Genomic DNA, 13,022 nt, shown 5'->3' on the forward strand with positions numbered 1-13,022 from the left:
TCCTTTATTTTACCGCAATTTACATACTTGTACAAACTCTTTTATAAAGAATTGGAAACCTGGTCGCATATACCATGAACATACCGCAGTAACCGAAAACCATTTCCCCGTGTTCGACCTCGAATCATACCGAGAAACTTGCGGTGGAATTACACTTGGCTCCATTGTAAGGAAACTTGTGACAACGCAGAGCATACTACATGAATATTCCTAATTGACGCATAAATAGAAGTAGTATCGCAGCATTTTGAGCATTTAATATCATACATACCTACGAGATCAACAGTCAGGACCATTCATTGTGAGAGAAGTCTTTCCACATGGAGCTGTCGAACTAATGAATGAAGATAGGAGCAACATTTTTAAAGTTAATGGACAATGAGTGAAGCCTTACTATGAAGGCTCGGTGGATCAAGACAAATAGACCATTAACCAAGGCGGGCAAGCCTGATCACCCACATGGATGCATCTCTTCTACAGCTTCACTCTGATCTTTCCACGGATGTCTGTTTTATCCTTTTCATGCTTTCATAGTTAACTTATTGATTTGCTTTATTTAATTCCTGCTATTTTGAGATTTGCCACATGACTTCTTGATTTGACCTCATGGAAGCGATCTGCCGTTGAATCATGACTTCTTGCTTTATTTCCAGGGATGTCTGCTCTATCCCAACTTCCCTTGCTACATAGGCTGGTTAACTTATTGAGTTGGAGTTGTCAACCAGCCTATGCAGCAAGGAAATAGCAGGCTGGAATAGTGGTGGTGTCCTAGGGGGAAACCCTTGCGATAGTGGATCCTAATGAGGACGCACCACGATCTCCAATGAGGGATTCATTAGTGATGTGTTGAAGGAGGTGGAAGAAAAAAAAAGGGCCGAGAAGGAAAAGGCTAACAAAGAAAGGGAAGAGAGTGCTGAAAGGAGGCAAGAAGAGAAGGATAGAAGAAAAGCTGAAAAGAAACAAAAGAAGAATGAGGAGAAGAGGTTGAAGAGAGAAGAACGACACCGATGCAAAGCAAAAATCCCGACTATTAAGGGACAATCCACCTCCACAAGGGTGGAAGATCCATTGGCGATGAAGAATACTGAACCAAACAAGTAAGAAATTATCGATATTCCTCAAGCGAGGTGTTGGAGAGGTACCAGCACACAGTGGAAGCGAACAAGATCCATAAGCACTCTAATTCATCAATTTTGGCAGAAAAGAAAACATGCTTAAATAGAGTTTAATGGGTTTCAAGAACATACCTTTGCCAAACCGTTGAAATCTTTATTTCCAATTGCAGATTCCAGACGATTAGCCTCTGTTCGTATCGTCGTTAAGCTTCAGAAGCTAAACGATCGTTTAGCTTCATGCATTAGATGATGTGAAGAAAAAACTAAACGATCGTGTAGCTTCGGGTGTTAATCGTTTAGGTGTTGTGCACTACACAATCGTGTACCTGCTGGAGCTAAGCGATGCGTTGTATTGCTATACGATGGCACTACACGATCGTGTAGCTTCAGGTGGGAGCTAAGCGATGCAACGAAGAGCTATACAATAGCACGACGCGATCGATTATCATGATCGTTTACCTTTGATCGGGAGCTAACCGATGCATTGAAATGCTAAGCGATAGCATTAAGCGATCGTTTACTTATGTGCGACAACTGGGTGATGCGTTGAAAGCTATGCGATAACACTAAGTGATCGCTTACCTTGCATGCACGCTAAACGATCAAGACGTGATGCTAAACGATGAAGCTATGCGATAGTGTTGGACACTAAGCAATCGTTTAGCGTTCTATGGCACTAGACGATGACACTATACGATAGAAGGCAAACACTACACGATCGTGTAGCTTTGTTAAGCAATGTGCGTTAGTTGCTAAACGATCAAGCAAACATTAAACGATTAGGCAAACACATGGCGATGGTCGTCTGAGATGTTGGGTGAGAGCAAGAGCAGTCGATTCGATCAGTTCTCTTAAGGTCTGGTCTGGTTTAGCTTTAAATGGTTTGTGGCTGGTTCGGTTCAGACGGTTTGGATCCGGTTCAAACGACTTTGAGTAGTTCGAGCAGTGTTGAAGCTGTTTTTGTAATAGTTAGGCTTTTGCTTGCTTGGTTTTGCCAAAACTAAAAACCATATCAGTCCATGTTTAATTATTTATGCATTGGATGTATGTTATAATTAAATAAATCTTGTATGTGCATACAGTATGCCATTTTTAGATTTAAAATCCCACCGTAGGAAGCATGCAACATGCATTGAAAGTATGTTATAGTTTGTTATAATATATAGTATGCATGTTAGGGTTTCTTGTATTTAATATAAGTTTTATATTAGATATTGAATGCCTGTATGTTGTGGATGTTTAGCATATCTAAAGCTTTATAAGCTGTTATAAAAATTGGGTTAGAAATTTAAAATCCATAACGAAGAACAATTGCATGCTCACATAGGTTAACCACTTGTTTTAATTAGTTAAAATAGGTCGTTAAACTTGTAAAACTAGGGTTACAAACTCAACCGGTATATAATCTTGTCAAAGGCTGGGGGTATTTAAGTTGACGGTCTACAGAACTCCTCTTACCTGGGGATTATGGCCGAATAATTGAGCGTTCGTAACCAGTTTTATGAGTATTCGTGAGCGATGTGAGATAATAAAAGGGTTTATCACCTAGACATCATAGGTTTAAGTCCATTTATAAGAGTTATACTTGGATAAACCACATAAACTTACAGTTATTTTTATTAGCCGGAAAGGAACCTAAGTATAATTTTACCCAAAAAATTAGAACACTTCAGTGGTAGTTAATAACTTCTATATGATAGAGTTATTAGAAAACTTCATCAGGAGATTACCAACATACGCGATATGTTATTCTTAACTCTCACATCCCTAAGAGTTCACAGTATGGATTTAAGCGTACTTCGTGTCACCCTGGGAGTGACCTCTATACGGAAAGTATTTTTTAGCTTAAATTTAGACTCTGGTGAATAAGGGGAAGTTGTTCGAATAGAAATCAAGTGTACGATTTCAACTGCCACGTCTCCACATAGTTCACACCATGAGATTTATATGATGCTTCGTGTCACCTGAGAGTGACCTCCCTACGGAAAGCGGATGTATGCGTCAATATCAAGGGGAATGGGGGAAGTAGTTCATAGTAAGTGGGTGAAGGAAATTTGTGAACATATCCTACGGTCTCCTCCATTAGTCTAAACCATGAGATTCTTATGTTGTGCCTGCTATTTAGCTTTCAGCAGCCCTTTGCTAGTCGTTTAACGATGGCTATCCCTACGGAGGGTTGTAACATAGGATTTGGAACAACCCAGGCTTCAGTAAAATGAATAGGGTCTTATAGTTCTATCTTGGGTATTGTCTTCTATTTTGGAGGCATACTCATACCGTTCTGTAGGATTTGAAAAAGGTGGGTCTACACATACAAAATTATTAAGTGTTAATAATGTCTAACCAAAAGCGGTACCTAAATAACTATCGGAATATTAGTTATTCTTGAGGTAGTATTTAGTCAAGAATGTCTTTATATAGTATTGTTGCAAAATAATAATCTTCGATACATTATAAAATTGCTAAAACTTGATTGGATTTAAAATTTCAAAATGATGAGTTCAATAATACAAGTGTTAGCATCGGATAAACTCATCGAGAATAACTATGTGAATTGGAAATCAAATTTGAACACAATACTTGTGATAGACAATTTGCAGTTTAACTGAGAATTGTCCTCCCATTCCTAGCTCTAACAGAAACCAAAATGTTCGGGATAGATCTGACAAATGGGTCAGGGCTAATGATAAAGCTCGTGCTTACATCCTCACCAACTTATCTGATGTGTTGGCAAAGAGGATATGAGTACTGCCAAAGAGATTATGGAATCTCTACGAGGGATGTTTGGACAATTGTCCTTCACCCTGAGGCATGATGCCATCAAAGTATGTTTACAAAAGTCGCATCAAAGAGAGGACCAATGTTCATGAACATGTTCTGGACATGATGGTCCACTTTCATGTGACAGAAGTAAACGGTGCTGTCATGAACGAGAGAAGTCTAGTTGGTTTTATTCTAGAATCTCTTTCGAAGAGTTTTCTGCAATTCTGTGTGAATGCATTGATGAATAAAATTTAATACAGCTTGACTAGTCTACTAAATGAGCTACAGGCTTACCAGACAATGTTGAGAACAAAGGGTCTGGAGTCAGAAGTAAATGTTATTACTACCGAGAAGAGAGGAATGTCCTTCAAGCCTGATGTTGCCTCCTCTTCAAAGAATAAGAGTATTCCTTTGAAGAAAGGCAAAAGGAAAGGGAAGAAAAGCCTATTAGAAAGAAAGGCAAGGATAAAACTATAAATAAAGGAAAATGTTTCCACTTCAACGAAAAAGGGCATTGGAGGAGACACTACCCTCAGTATCTTGCCAAAAAGAGAGCAGAGAAAGGTAACCAGGCTAACTAGTCCCTGGGACCATTTGCTCAGCTCATCCAGTGGGAGAAGTTGCTACTTGTTTTACTACTTTAGTAAAATCTTGTTAAGAACAAATTGTATATATTTTTGTGATAAATGAAATGTTCATTTTCAAAAAATTATGTTTGTTCTAGCGACCTCTGTTAAGAATCAAATTGTCAAAAGCTATTTGCAAATATTTTGATATTTAAGTGGCTAAATCAAAATATAGAAAGTTTAAAGATTTCAAGTTCTGACTGTTAACAAAGAGTTTTTGAGATAGGTCAGATGCATCTTACTCAGAGTTGAGAGTACCTCAATGTAGTGGGAGGAAAGTGTGTTTCTTGGCCATTATTGAGAATAAGATGTAATCCCCATATAGTTTTATTCAAAAGCCTATTGTATACTAACATGTTTACGTCGACTCTCTCGGCTAAAGTGTTTGAGAATTACCTAGTAAGACTAGAAATACTAGATAACCTAGGGCAAGTGGGAGAAATATTGGGTATAAGATACCAAATGGTAAAAGATGGGTATGGGATGTCCTAGTTTATTGTATTTCTCTATAAAAACTCAAAAACTCAGTCTTATATATCGGATGTATAAGTTATCACTGGAGTTTTAGTACAAGTGGGAGATTGTTGGGTTTTATGTCCTACAACTCGTGGTATGTAAACAATGGAACTTATTCTGAAAATTCAATAAAGGTGTTATTGAATAGATCTATTGCTTGAATAGAAATCCAATAAACCTAAAAGTTCCTTGACTACAAGATGAATACTTGAACTTTATGTGGAGACATAAAGGTGGATCAGGTTCGAGTAAATAGTCAAAATGATCTATAGTATATGAATAAGTCAGGTACCTTATTCTGGTAACACTATTGGATGTGGCCTACTCTGTAATTGTTACAAATAGTTGTAAACTGCTACAAACGAAGTGATCCTAATTCGTTCATATTGGACATGAGGAGTGGGGGTGTCCTTGTGCAAAAGGGTTTGTAAAAGATCGGACCATGAAATTAGTCACTCTTACTTTATAACGCTTTTACTGTTTAAGACTGACTATTTCAAAGCGATGACCTAGGTAACTTGACCTTAATCCTGAGCTAAGTACGAACTCCTGTTTATTTAGGATTACCCTTAGATTGCATAGGTGAGGGTTGGCTCAACAATGCCAGCTCAATAGGATTCCCATTTCAGGGGTAAGACCAGATAGATAGCTGGGGACATAGGGTGCAAGAGGGAATTTACTCCTACCTGCTTTTAGGGATAGTAGAGAGGTTGTTCCCTTAAGTGCTAATTCTAGGTATTGAACAAGGGATCCCACCCTCTCATTGGCCTGAGAAGGACTTACCTTTGTTGATTGGATCACAAAACAATTGTTCATTAGAGGATCAGTGGGGACTTAAGGAACAAGAGGTAATTTTGGAGGTAAAATAGAGATTTGACCCAGCCATTATTGCGAACAACCTGTGAAGGGTTAACTTACTAGTCATGGTTATATCAAGTGGACATAATATATCTATAGTGAGGGGAGTTCAACTATGGGCTTTAGTGGAGTGACCCATCAGTTAACGAATGGGGGTTAGATCTGTCTAATGAGTTTAGCCGATTAATCTCAGATTGTTGAAGCCCATGATTTGTCCATGAGGTCCCTGGTAGCTCGGAAATGGATTAGCTCTAGAGTAGTGTGATAAGTTAATTTGAAATGTTCAAATTAGAATAAAATGGAATTAGAGTATATATATATATATATATGATTTAAATATATGAAGATGGATTTGTGTAAAACTTAATTTAATATTGGATATTAAATTAATTAGAATTATTTAAATTATTTAAATAAGAAATTAAGTTTTAAAATTAATAAATTTTGATTTTAGAAATAAAATATGATTTCAAAATCAAAAAATAGATTTTAGAAATAGAAAATTACACAAAGTGAAAAATCAGATTTTTCATCTTCATCTTCAACTTGCTCACAATGAAACCCACTTATTCAGCCTTCAATAACTCCAACCATGAGTTGCATCCCATGCAGCAAATCTCTTTACATGATAGTCTGCAATATATTGAAGAGATTGGAGTGAAGATAAAGTGATGCAACCAAAAGAAAATTTTCTGAAAAGTGAAAAAATTCAGGTAAAAGAAGATGTTCTTCTTTTGGGTTGTTGTAGTGAGTTTTCTCTAGATTCCTTTTGATTCCAGGTTATTTAGAGTCCGACAACTCAATCTAGAGCACCAAGAATAGTAGGGAAGATCTTGTTGTGGTCTACACAAAGATTTGGAGGATTTAGCAACTGGAAACAAAGATTTCAACGGTTCGGCAAAGGTATGTCCTTGAAACCCATTAAACTCTGTTTAAACATGTTTTCTTTTCTGCCAAAATTGATAAATTAGAGTGATTATGGATCTTGTACCTTTCCAACACCTCGCTGCATGTTGGTACCTTTCCATCACCTCGCTTGAGGGATATCAATAATTTCTTGCTTGTTTGGTTTAGTATTCTTCATCGCCAATGGATCTTCCACCCTTGCAGAGGTGGATTGTCCCTTAATAGTCTGGATTTTTGCTCTGCACCAGTGTCGTTCTTCTCTCTTCAACCTCTTCTCCTCATTCTTTTTTTGTTTATTTTCAGCTTTTCTTCTATCCTTCTCTTCTTGCCTCTTTTCAGCCCTCTCTTCCCTTTCTTTGTTAGCCTTTTCCTTTCAGCCCTTTTTTCTTCTTCCACCTCCTTCAACACATCACTAATGAATCCCTTATTGGAGTTCGTGGTTCGTCCTCATTAGGATCCACTATCGCAAGGGTTTCCCCCTGGGACACCACCACCATTCCAGCCTGTCTATTACTGACTAAAATTATGGGGATGCAATATGCGATGTATGTCTTAGGTAATGCGTTGGTTCTCATGCGTCAGTGGCCATGCATTGGAATGAAATGTATGTGTTGATCTCATATGCAATGACTATGCGTTCCTGTCATAAGTTTTCTTGCACTCCTGCCAAGTATAATGTGAACGCAAGTTTCTCGGGTGATCCAAGGCGAACTCAAGGACTTGCAGCTAAAGGGTATACGGTGATGTGTTTGCGGCGGATAAATAAAATAATGATGGGGGTTATAAGCTATAAACTACTCCTACTCCTAACTAATAGATTAAGCGATGGGAATATGATTGAGAGGTAGAGACACGACAACTGTTGATGTGTAGTAAAATGCATGGAAAAATAGATAAAATGTGAGGATGTCTTCATTACAATACTAAGCTATACCGCAAGGGCAACCCCAGCCAACACAAACTTATGCGATCATGCCATACACATCCAACGCAGATGCACGTGATGTGTAATAGCAAACGAAACTTATTCCTAAGTCTCCATTCTTGCTTATGCGATCTTAATCCAGCTCTCACGAGCCTTGATTCTAACCTAGCTTTCTCAAGTATTAGGTTTGTTCTTTAGACTCTCTCTCGAGTAGCTCTAAAGGGGTGATTGACGCATACATAAGACAAGGTAATCACATGAGTCTGGCTATTGTAAGATTATTCCTATTCCTAGTGAATACGAATGCGATCAACTACTTACCCTCCCGGGCAATTAGTTGCTGTTGATTTTACTCATAGACAAGCATTGTGTCCGCCTATAGATAAGCATTGCTATAGCTTCACACTTAAGCAAATAAGGTTTTCTCACAACACTCACGCAACGCACACCTCCTGGTGGTTTGCTACATGCTTCATATTCTTAATCCGCATGATTAAGTATGCGATACTCTAGCAATCTTACTTAATGATGCAATGAAAGTTAAGGGTGCTAAGTAAATGAAGATGGAGATGGAGTCGAAGGAAAATATAGAAATGTATTGATCACAAAATGTATTAATTCCTTAAGCCAAAATGTAATACAATACAATATAAGGAAAGAAGAGAAATGGAAGGACCAGTTGGAAGCAATGTCTTGCTTCCAACAGATGTGTGTCAAGGCTGCTGGTGGTGCCATGGATGGGCGATGGAGCAGACTCTCTCGAGCTCTAACTCCAGCAAAGGCTCCAGTCGTCACTCGAATTGGATGAAGGAGATGAAGAACTCTCAAGCTTTCTTCTCACGCTTTCGTCTGGATCACAAGGATCCACCCGAAGGTAGAAACTTGGATAATTTGAAATTCTACTCATCGGCTTCTATTTATAGAGCTTGATCTCGACAACATTAATGGACCTGCTCTAATTCTAACATTCACGGCACGATGGTCCTTTTGATAATCCCAATGTATGCATTCATGCTTGCATTTCACTTACCTTCCGTTCATCCCTCTATTATGGTTATCATTATGTAGCCCAATCTCTCTACAATGACCGCATTTGCTTGATGACCGCAACTTCTCTGCAATGACTGCATTCACTTAACGACCGCAACTTCTATGCGATGGACGCATGCGGTTAATGACCGCAACGTCCATGTGTCGAAGGTATGCGTTTGCCTTTGCGATGGAGATTTTCCCCGCATGTAGTCGTCTTTGCAATAGCCCGGCTTCCGCGTATGCGCCTGCTTCCTGCATTAGCTACAAAAATAGATAATTGAATGCATAATAACGCATAATAGTGGGTTAACTGAGATTTTTGATGTCGATCGACGCAAACTCGTTTTCTCATGAATTCCTAACATATTCGCCGTATATTTTACTTAACAACCCTCATAATTCTAAATAAAAGGCTAACTCCAACTTCAATTAGCCCTCCATCTCAGTTCATGTTACTTAGAATGTTGCTAAATACTTCCTTGTCACCTTTCCTTTGCAACTCGCTTGCAATGTGAAGTTGGGATAGAACAAACATCCCTAGATTATTCAACTATCTTTCTCTTATCTCGATGGTCGAAGCAACACCTTCGAGGTAAAATTAAATTCTCCTGACGGTGGTTGAGCAACCGTCGAGAGTAGTTTGATTTTTAAAAAAATAAGAAATAGAAATGAAATGATTTATGGCAAATTTTTACGGTTAGGCCGATGGTATGGAAGTATTCATATGGATAACGTTTGATTTTCTCGACAGTCACTCAAATACCGTCGGGCTTTGTGGCATTAAGTCGATGGTACATGGAGAGACCATCGAGTGATTGTTATTACAATAAAAAATTTATGGAAAATAGGGAAGTTATGCCGATAGTGGTTTAAGAAGATTGTCGGGAGGCGTGGAGTACGCCCGACGGTACGCGAAGGACCGTCGACCCATGGGTATTAAATTAAAAATTAGGTTAGAATTTGTGAATTTATGCTGATGGTTGTGTCAGAACACCATTGATAGAACTTTTTATTAGCTCGACGGTTTTCATGTGACCCTAGGGAGTGTGCAACTCCCTCGACGATTTTTTATTTACCTTCCCGACAGTTTACCAGACGACCGTCGGGAGAATTTTTTTTAAAACTCCCGCATAGCCTCTTCTTCCTCTATTTTTCTTTTTCTCTTTTCGATCTCCAAAACGTTTTTTGATCTCCCTCACTCGTTGTCCGGTCTAGTCACCGTCAGCTCATCGTCCAGTCACCATCACCTTTTCTTCAACTTTAGTAAATCTCTTCCCGTGTCTTTTTTAACTCCCATGCGCTAGATTTTTGTTGTGTATTTAAACTGCGTTGTCCCTGCATATTGATGTTTGCTTAACTCTGTTGAGACCTGTGTTGAATGGAGTAAAAAAATATTCCATTATGCAAAGAATGAGTGAGAGAGTGATTGCTCTCAAAAAGAGCTATTATTCCTAGCTTAATTCGAGCTCGTTAATGGATTTTATGTGTTTATTTCTCTATTTTGTAGGTAACGAGCAACCAAGAGGTAGAATCAGGGATTTGAAGTTGATCGAGACTAATTTGAAGCGATTTGGAGTAGATTTGAAGTATTCAAGCTTCAAGGGACATGAAATGACCAAAATACCCCCAGCATCAGCATCACAACGCTGTGCAACGCTCAAGCCCAATGTTGTAAGACAGTAGCGTAGCATTGCAACGGTTCTTTAGAGCGTCACGATGATAAGACATTTTGACGGACGGATGAGGAGAGCGCACGCGAGTGAGCGTTGCAATGCTACCCTGAATTTTTCTATAAATGTCTCCTCTTACTAGATCAAATGAGAGAAGTGGGAGTGCTGAATTGTATAGAAAAAGGCCCTAAAAATGTCGAACTTTTCATGGAGGTTGAGAGGAGGCCTTGATTTCTTCTTTTTCCTCTATGTATTTAGTATCATAGGTTAGATTTATTTTTCTGGATTATGGTTTTGTGTTGGATTGTATCCCATTGCTTTGTCTATTGATCAATGAGGTATCAATTAGTCCTTAGACTAAATGTTCTGATGATATATATTCACTAGTGATGGGCCTACGTTCCGAAGTGCGCTCATGCAAGGGATGCATTGTCAATGGAGTACGGTATCATAGTATTGAGCGTGATAATTTTTGAAGTACACAAAATAGCGAGATCATGCTGCCTTCAAAAAGTGAAGGTGGAAGAGCTATGGTGTTGTCAATGAAGTATTGGACTTCCAATATGCCAAGAGAAGGCGTGTAATTATATTTAAGTGTACTTGGTTCGATACAGATCCTAAAAGGACAAACAGAGACACATGGATTTAGGGTATATATCAATTAATACAGCTTGTCATTTGTTTGTTAACGAGCCTTTTGTATTTGCCAGTCAAGCCACACAAGTTTTTTACATCAACGAACCCAAATATGGTAATAATTAGAAAATGGTGCAAGTAGTCTAAAACAAGCGTGTGTGGGACATGCCAGAAGTAGAAGAATGTGAGAATGACTAACCTAAGTTGTTAGAAGATGTGAATAGTATTACTTGTACAATTGATGAATCAATGAATGATATCAGTTGTAGAGTTGATGTTGATCCTATAGTTGTAGAAGAACAGATAATTCAGCCAGTTGATGATGACTTCATAAATGACGAGGAAGAAGATGTATAATCGTCTTCTAATAGGAGTTTGAGTTTCGAGGAAGAGGATGTAGAACATCTTAATGATACGAAATAACCATGTAATCTTCTAATAGGACTTTGAGTTTGAGTTTCATAACTTACATATGTTTGTATAACATATATATTGTTGTTTGCATAGGAATAATGGTAGGTCATACTGATGAGGAGGCAATCTTGGAGTATTTAGCGGTCGAGCAAATTGGCGGATCATCCTCCATGGGAGATAATTAAGGTTATTTTAGACTCACATTTTATTTTAAATCCATACTCGGTAATTTGAATACAAACTAATGTTTAATTAAACTAATAATGTATAATTTCTTTAGAGTCTAGTTGGACGAGTAATAGAGCTGGATGCAGATACTCTCGAAACGTTGATTTGGATAGATATGTGCAAAAAAATTGGGGAATTCCTATCGAGATTGACCCTGTATGTGAGAAACTAATTTCCAACAATGCAACAATGTTTAGCAATGTCATTGGTACCAACTTTCGGGAATATTTTTCTGTTTGTTATGGATCATGGGGAGAGGTACCAATAGAAACTAGAGAGCTAGTTAAAAGTTGATTATTGGTAAGATGGTTATTTGATATTTTACAAATTATATACATGTGTCTGCATGTGTAGAGATACTAATTAGTTTTTCTTTTCTTTCTTAATTCAGAACCATTTTGTGTTACACTTGTCCAGCCAATTGGTCTATAGATTCATCGATGAATAGATGAAAAGTTCGTTCAAAGAGTACAGGGGGGAACTACACAAACACTATAAAAAATCTGCAAATCCTGAAGAGGCACGAGCACACCCACCTGATCGAGTTAAAGACGACATAGAAGATTGGCACTTTTTATGCTACAAGTTTGAATCCACCGACTAGAAAGTAAGAACTTTTTGTCTTTTTTTTTTTGTTTACAATCTTTTCAATTACTCATTTCCTTTTAATTTCTCATTTTCTTAGAAAGTGGCAGAGACTAATCAAAGGAATCGGTTAGCCCAAAAGTATTCTCATACAGCTGGATCTAAGACTTTCATGTGAGAATCCACGTTATTTAATCAGGCCGCTAATGATGCATATGTAAGTTTTTATTCCGCTATTTAACTTTATTTATATGTAATTTTCATACAATAATTAGTCCTAATTATAGATGTAGAGTCAAATTGTCGAGCTGAGAGAAGCCTTCACCCAAGAAGGGTCTGAACCAATATCGAAAGAAGAAATATGCGAGCAGGTGTTAGGCACAAGAGTGGGCTTTGGTATGACACTAAAGGGTAAAAAAATGAAAGGAAAAAAGTAAATCATCATCTAGTGCATCCTCAACAAGAGAAAAGTAAATCATCATCTAGTGCATCCTCAACAAGAGTTATGAAAGAGCAAAAACAAGAGATAGAATAGTTAAAGGCTAGACTGGCTAGATTGGATGAACTGGAAGCTCAAAGACAATCTGAGATGGATCATATGAAAGCTACGCTCTTACAGCTCATGGGAGATAAATCGAACTAGGTATGAACTCTTCAATTTTTGTAGTAAACTAATTAGAAGTTTGTGTATGTTGTTATCCTGCAGTTATGGTAATAACATTAATGTATAGTTATTTAAAGTATGGTT

This window comes from Benincasa hispida, chromosome 1 (genome assembly GCF_009727055.1).
Source record: "Benincasa hispida cultivar B227 chromosome 1, ASM972705v1, whole genome shotgun sequence".
NCBI lineage: Eukaryota > Viridiplantae > Streptophyta > Magnoliopsida > Cucurbitales > Cucurbitaceae > Benincasa > Benincasa hispida.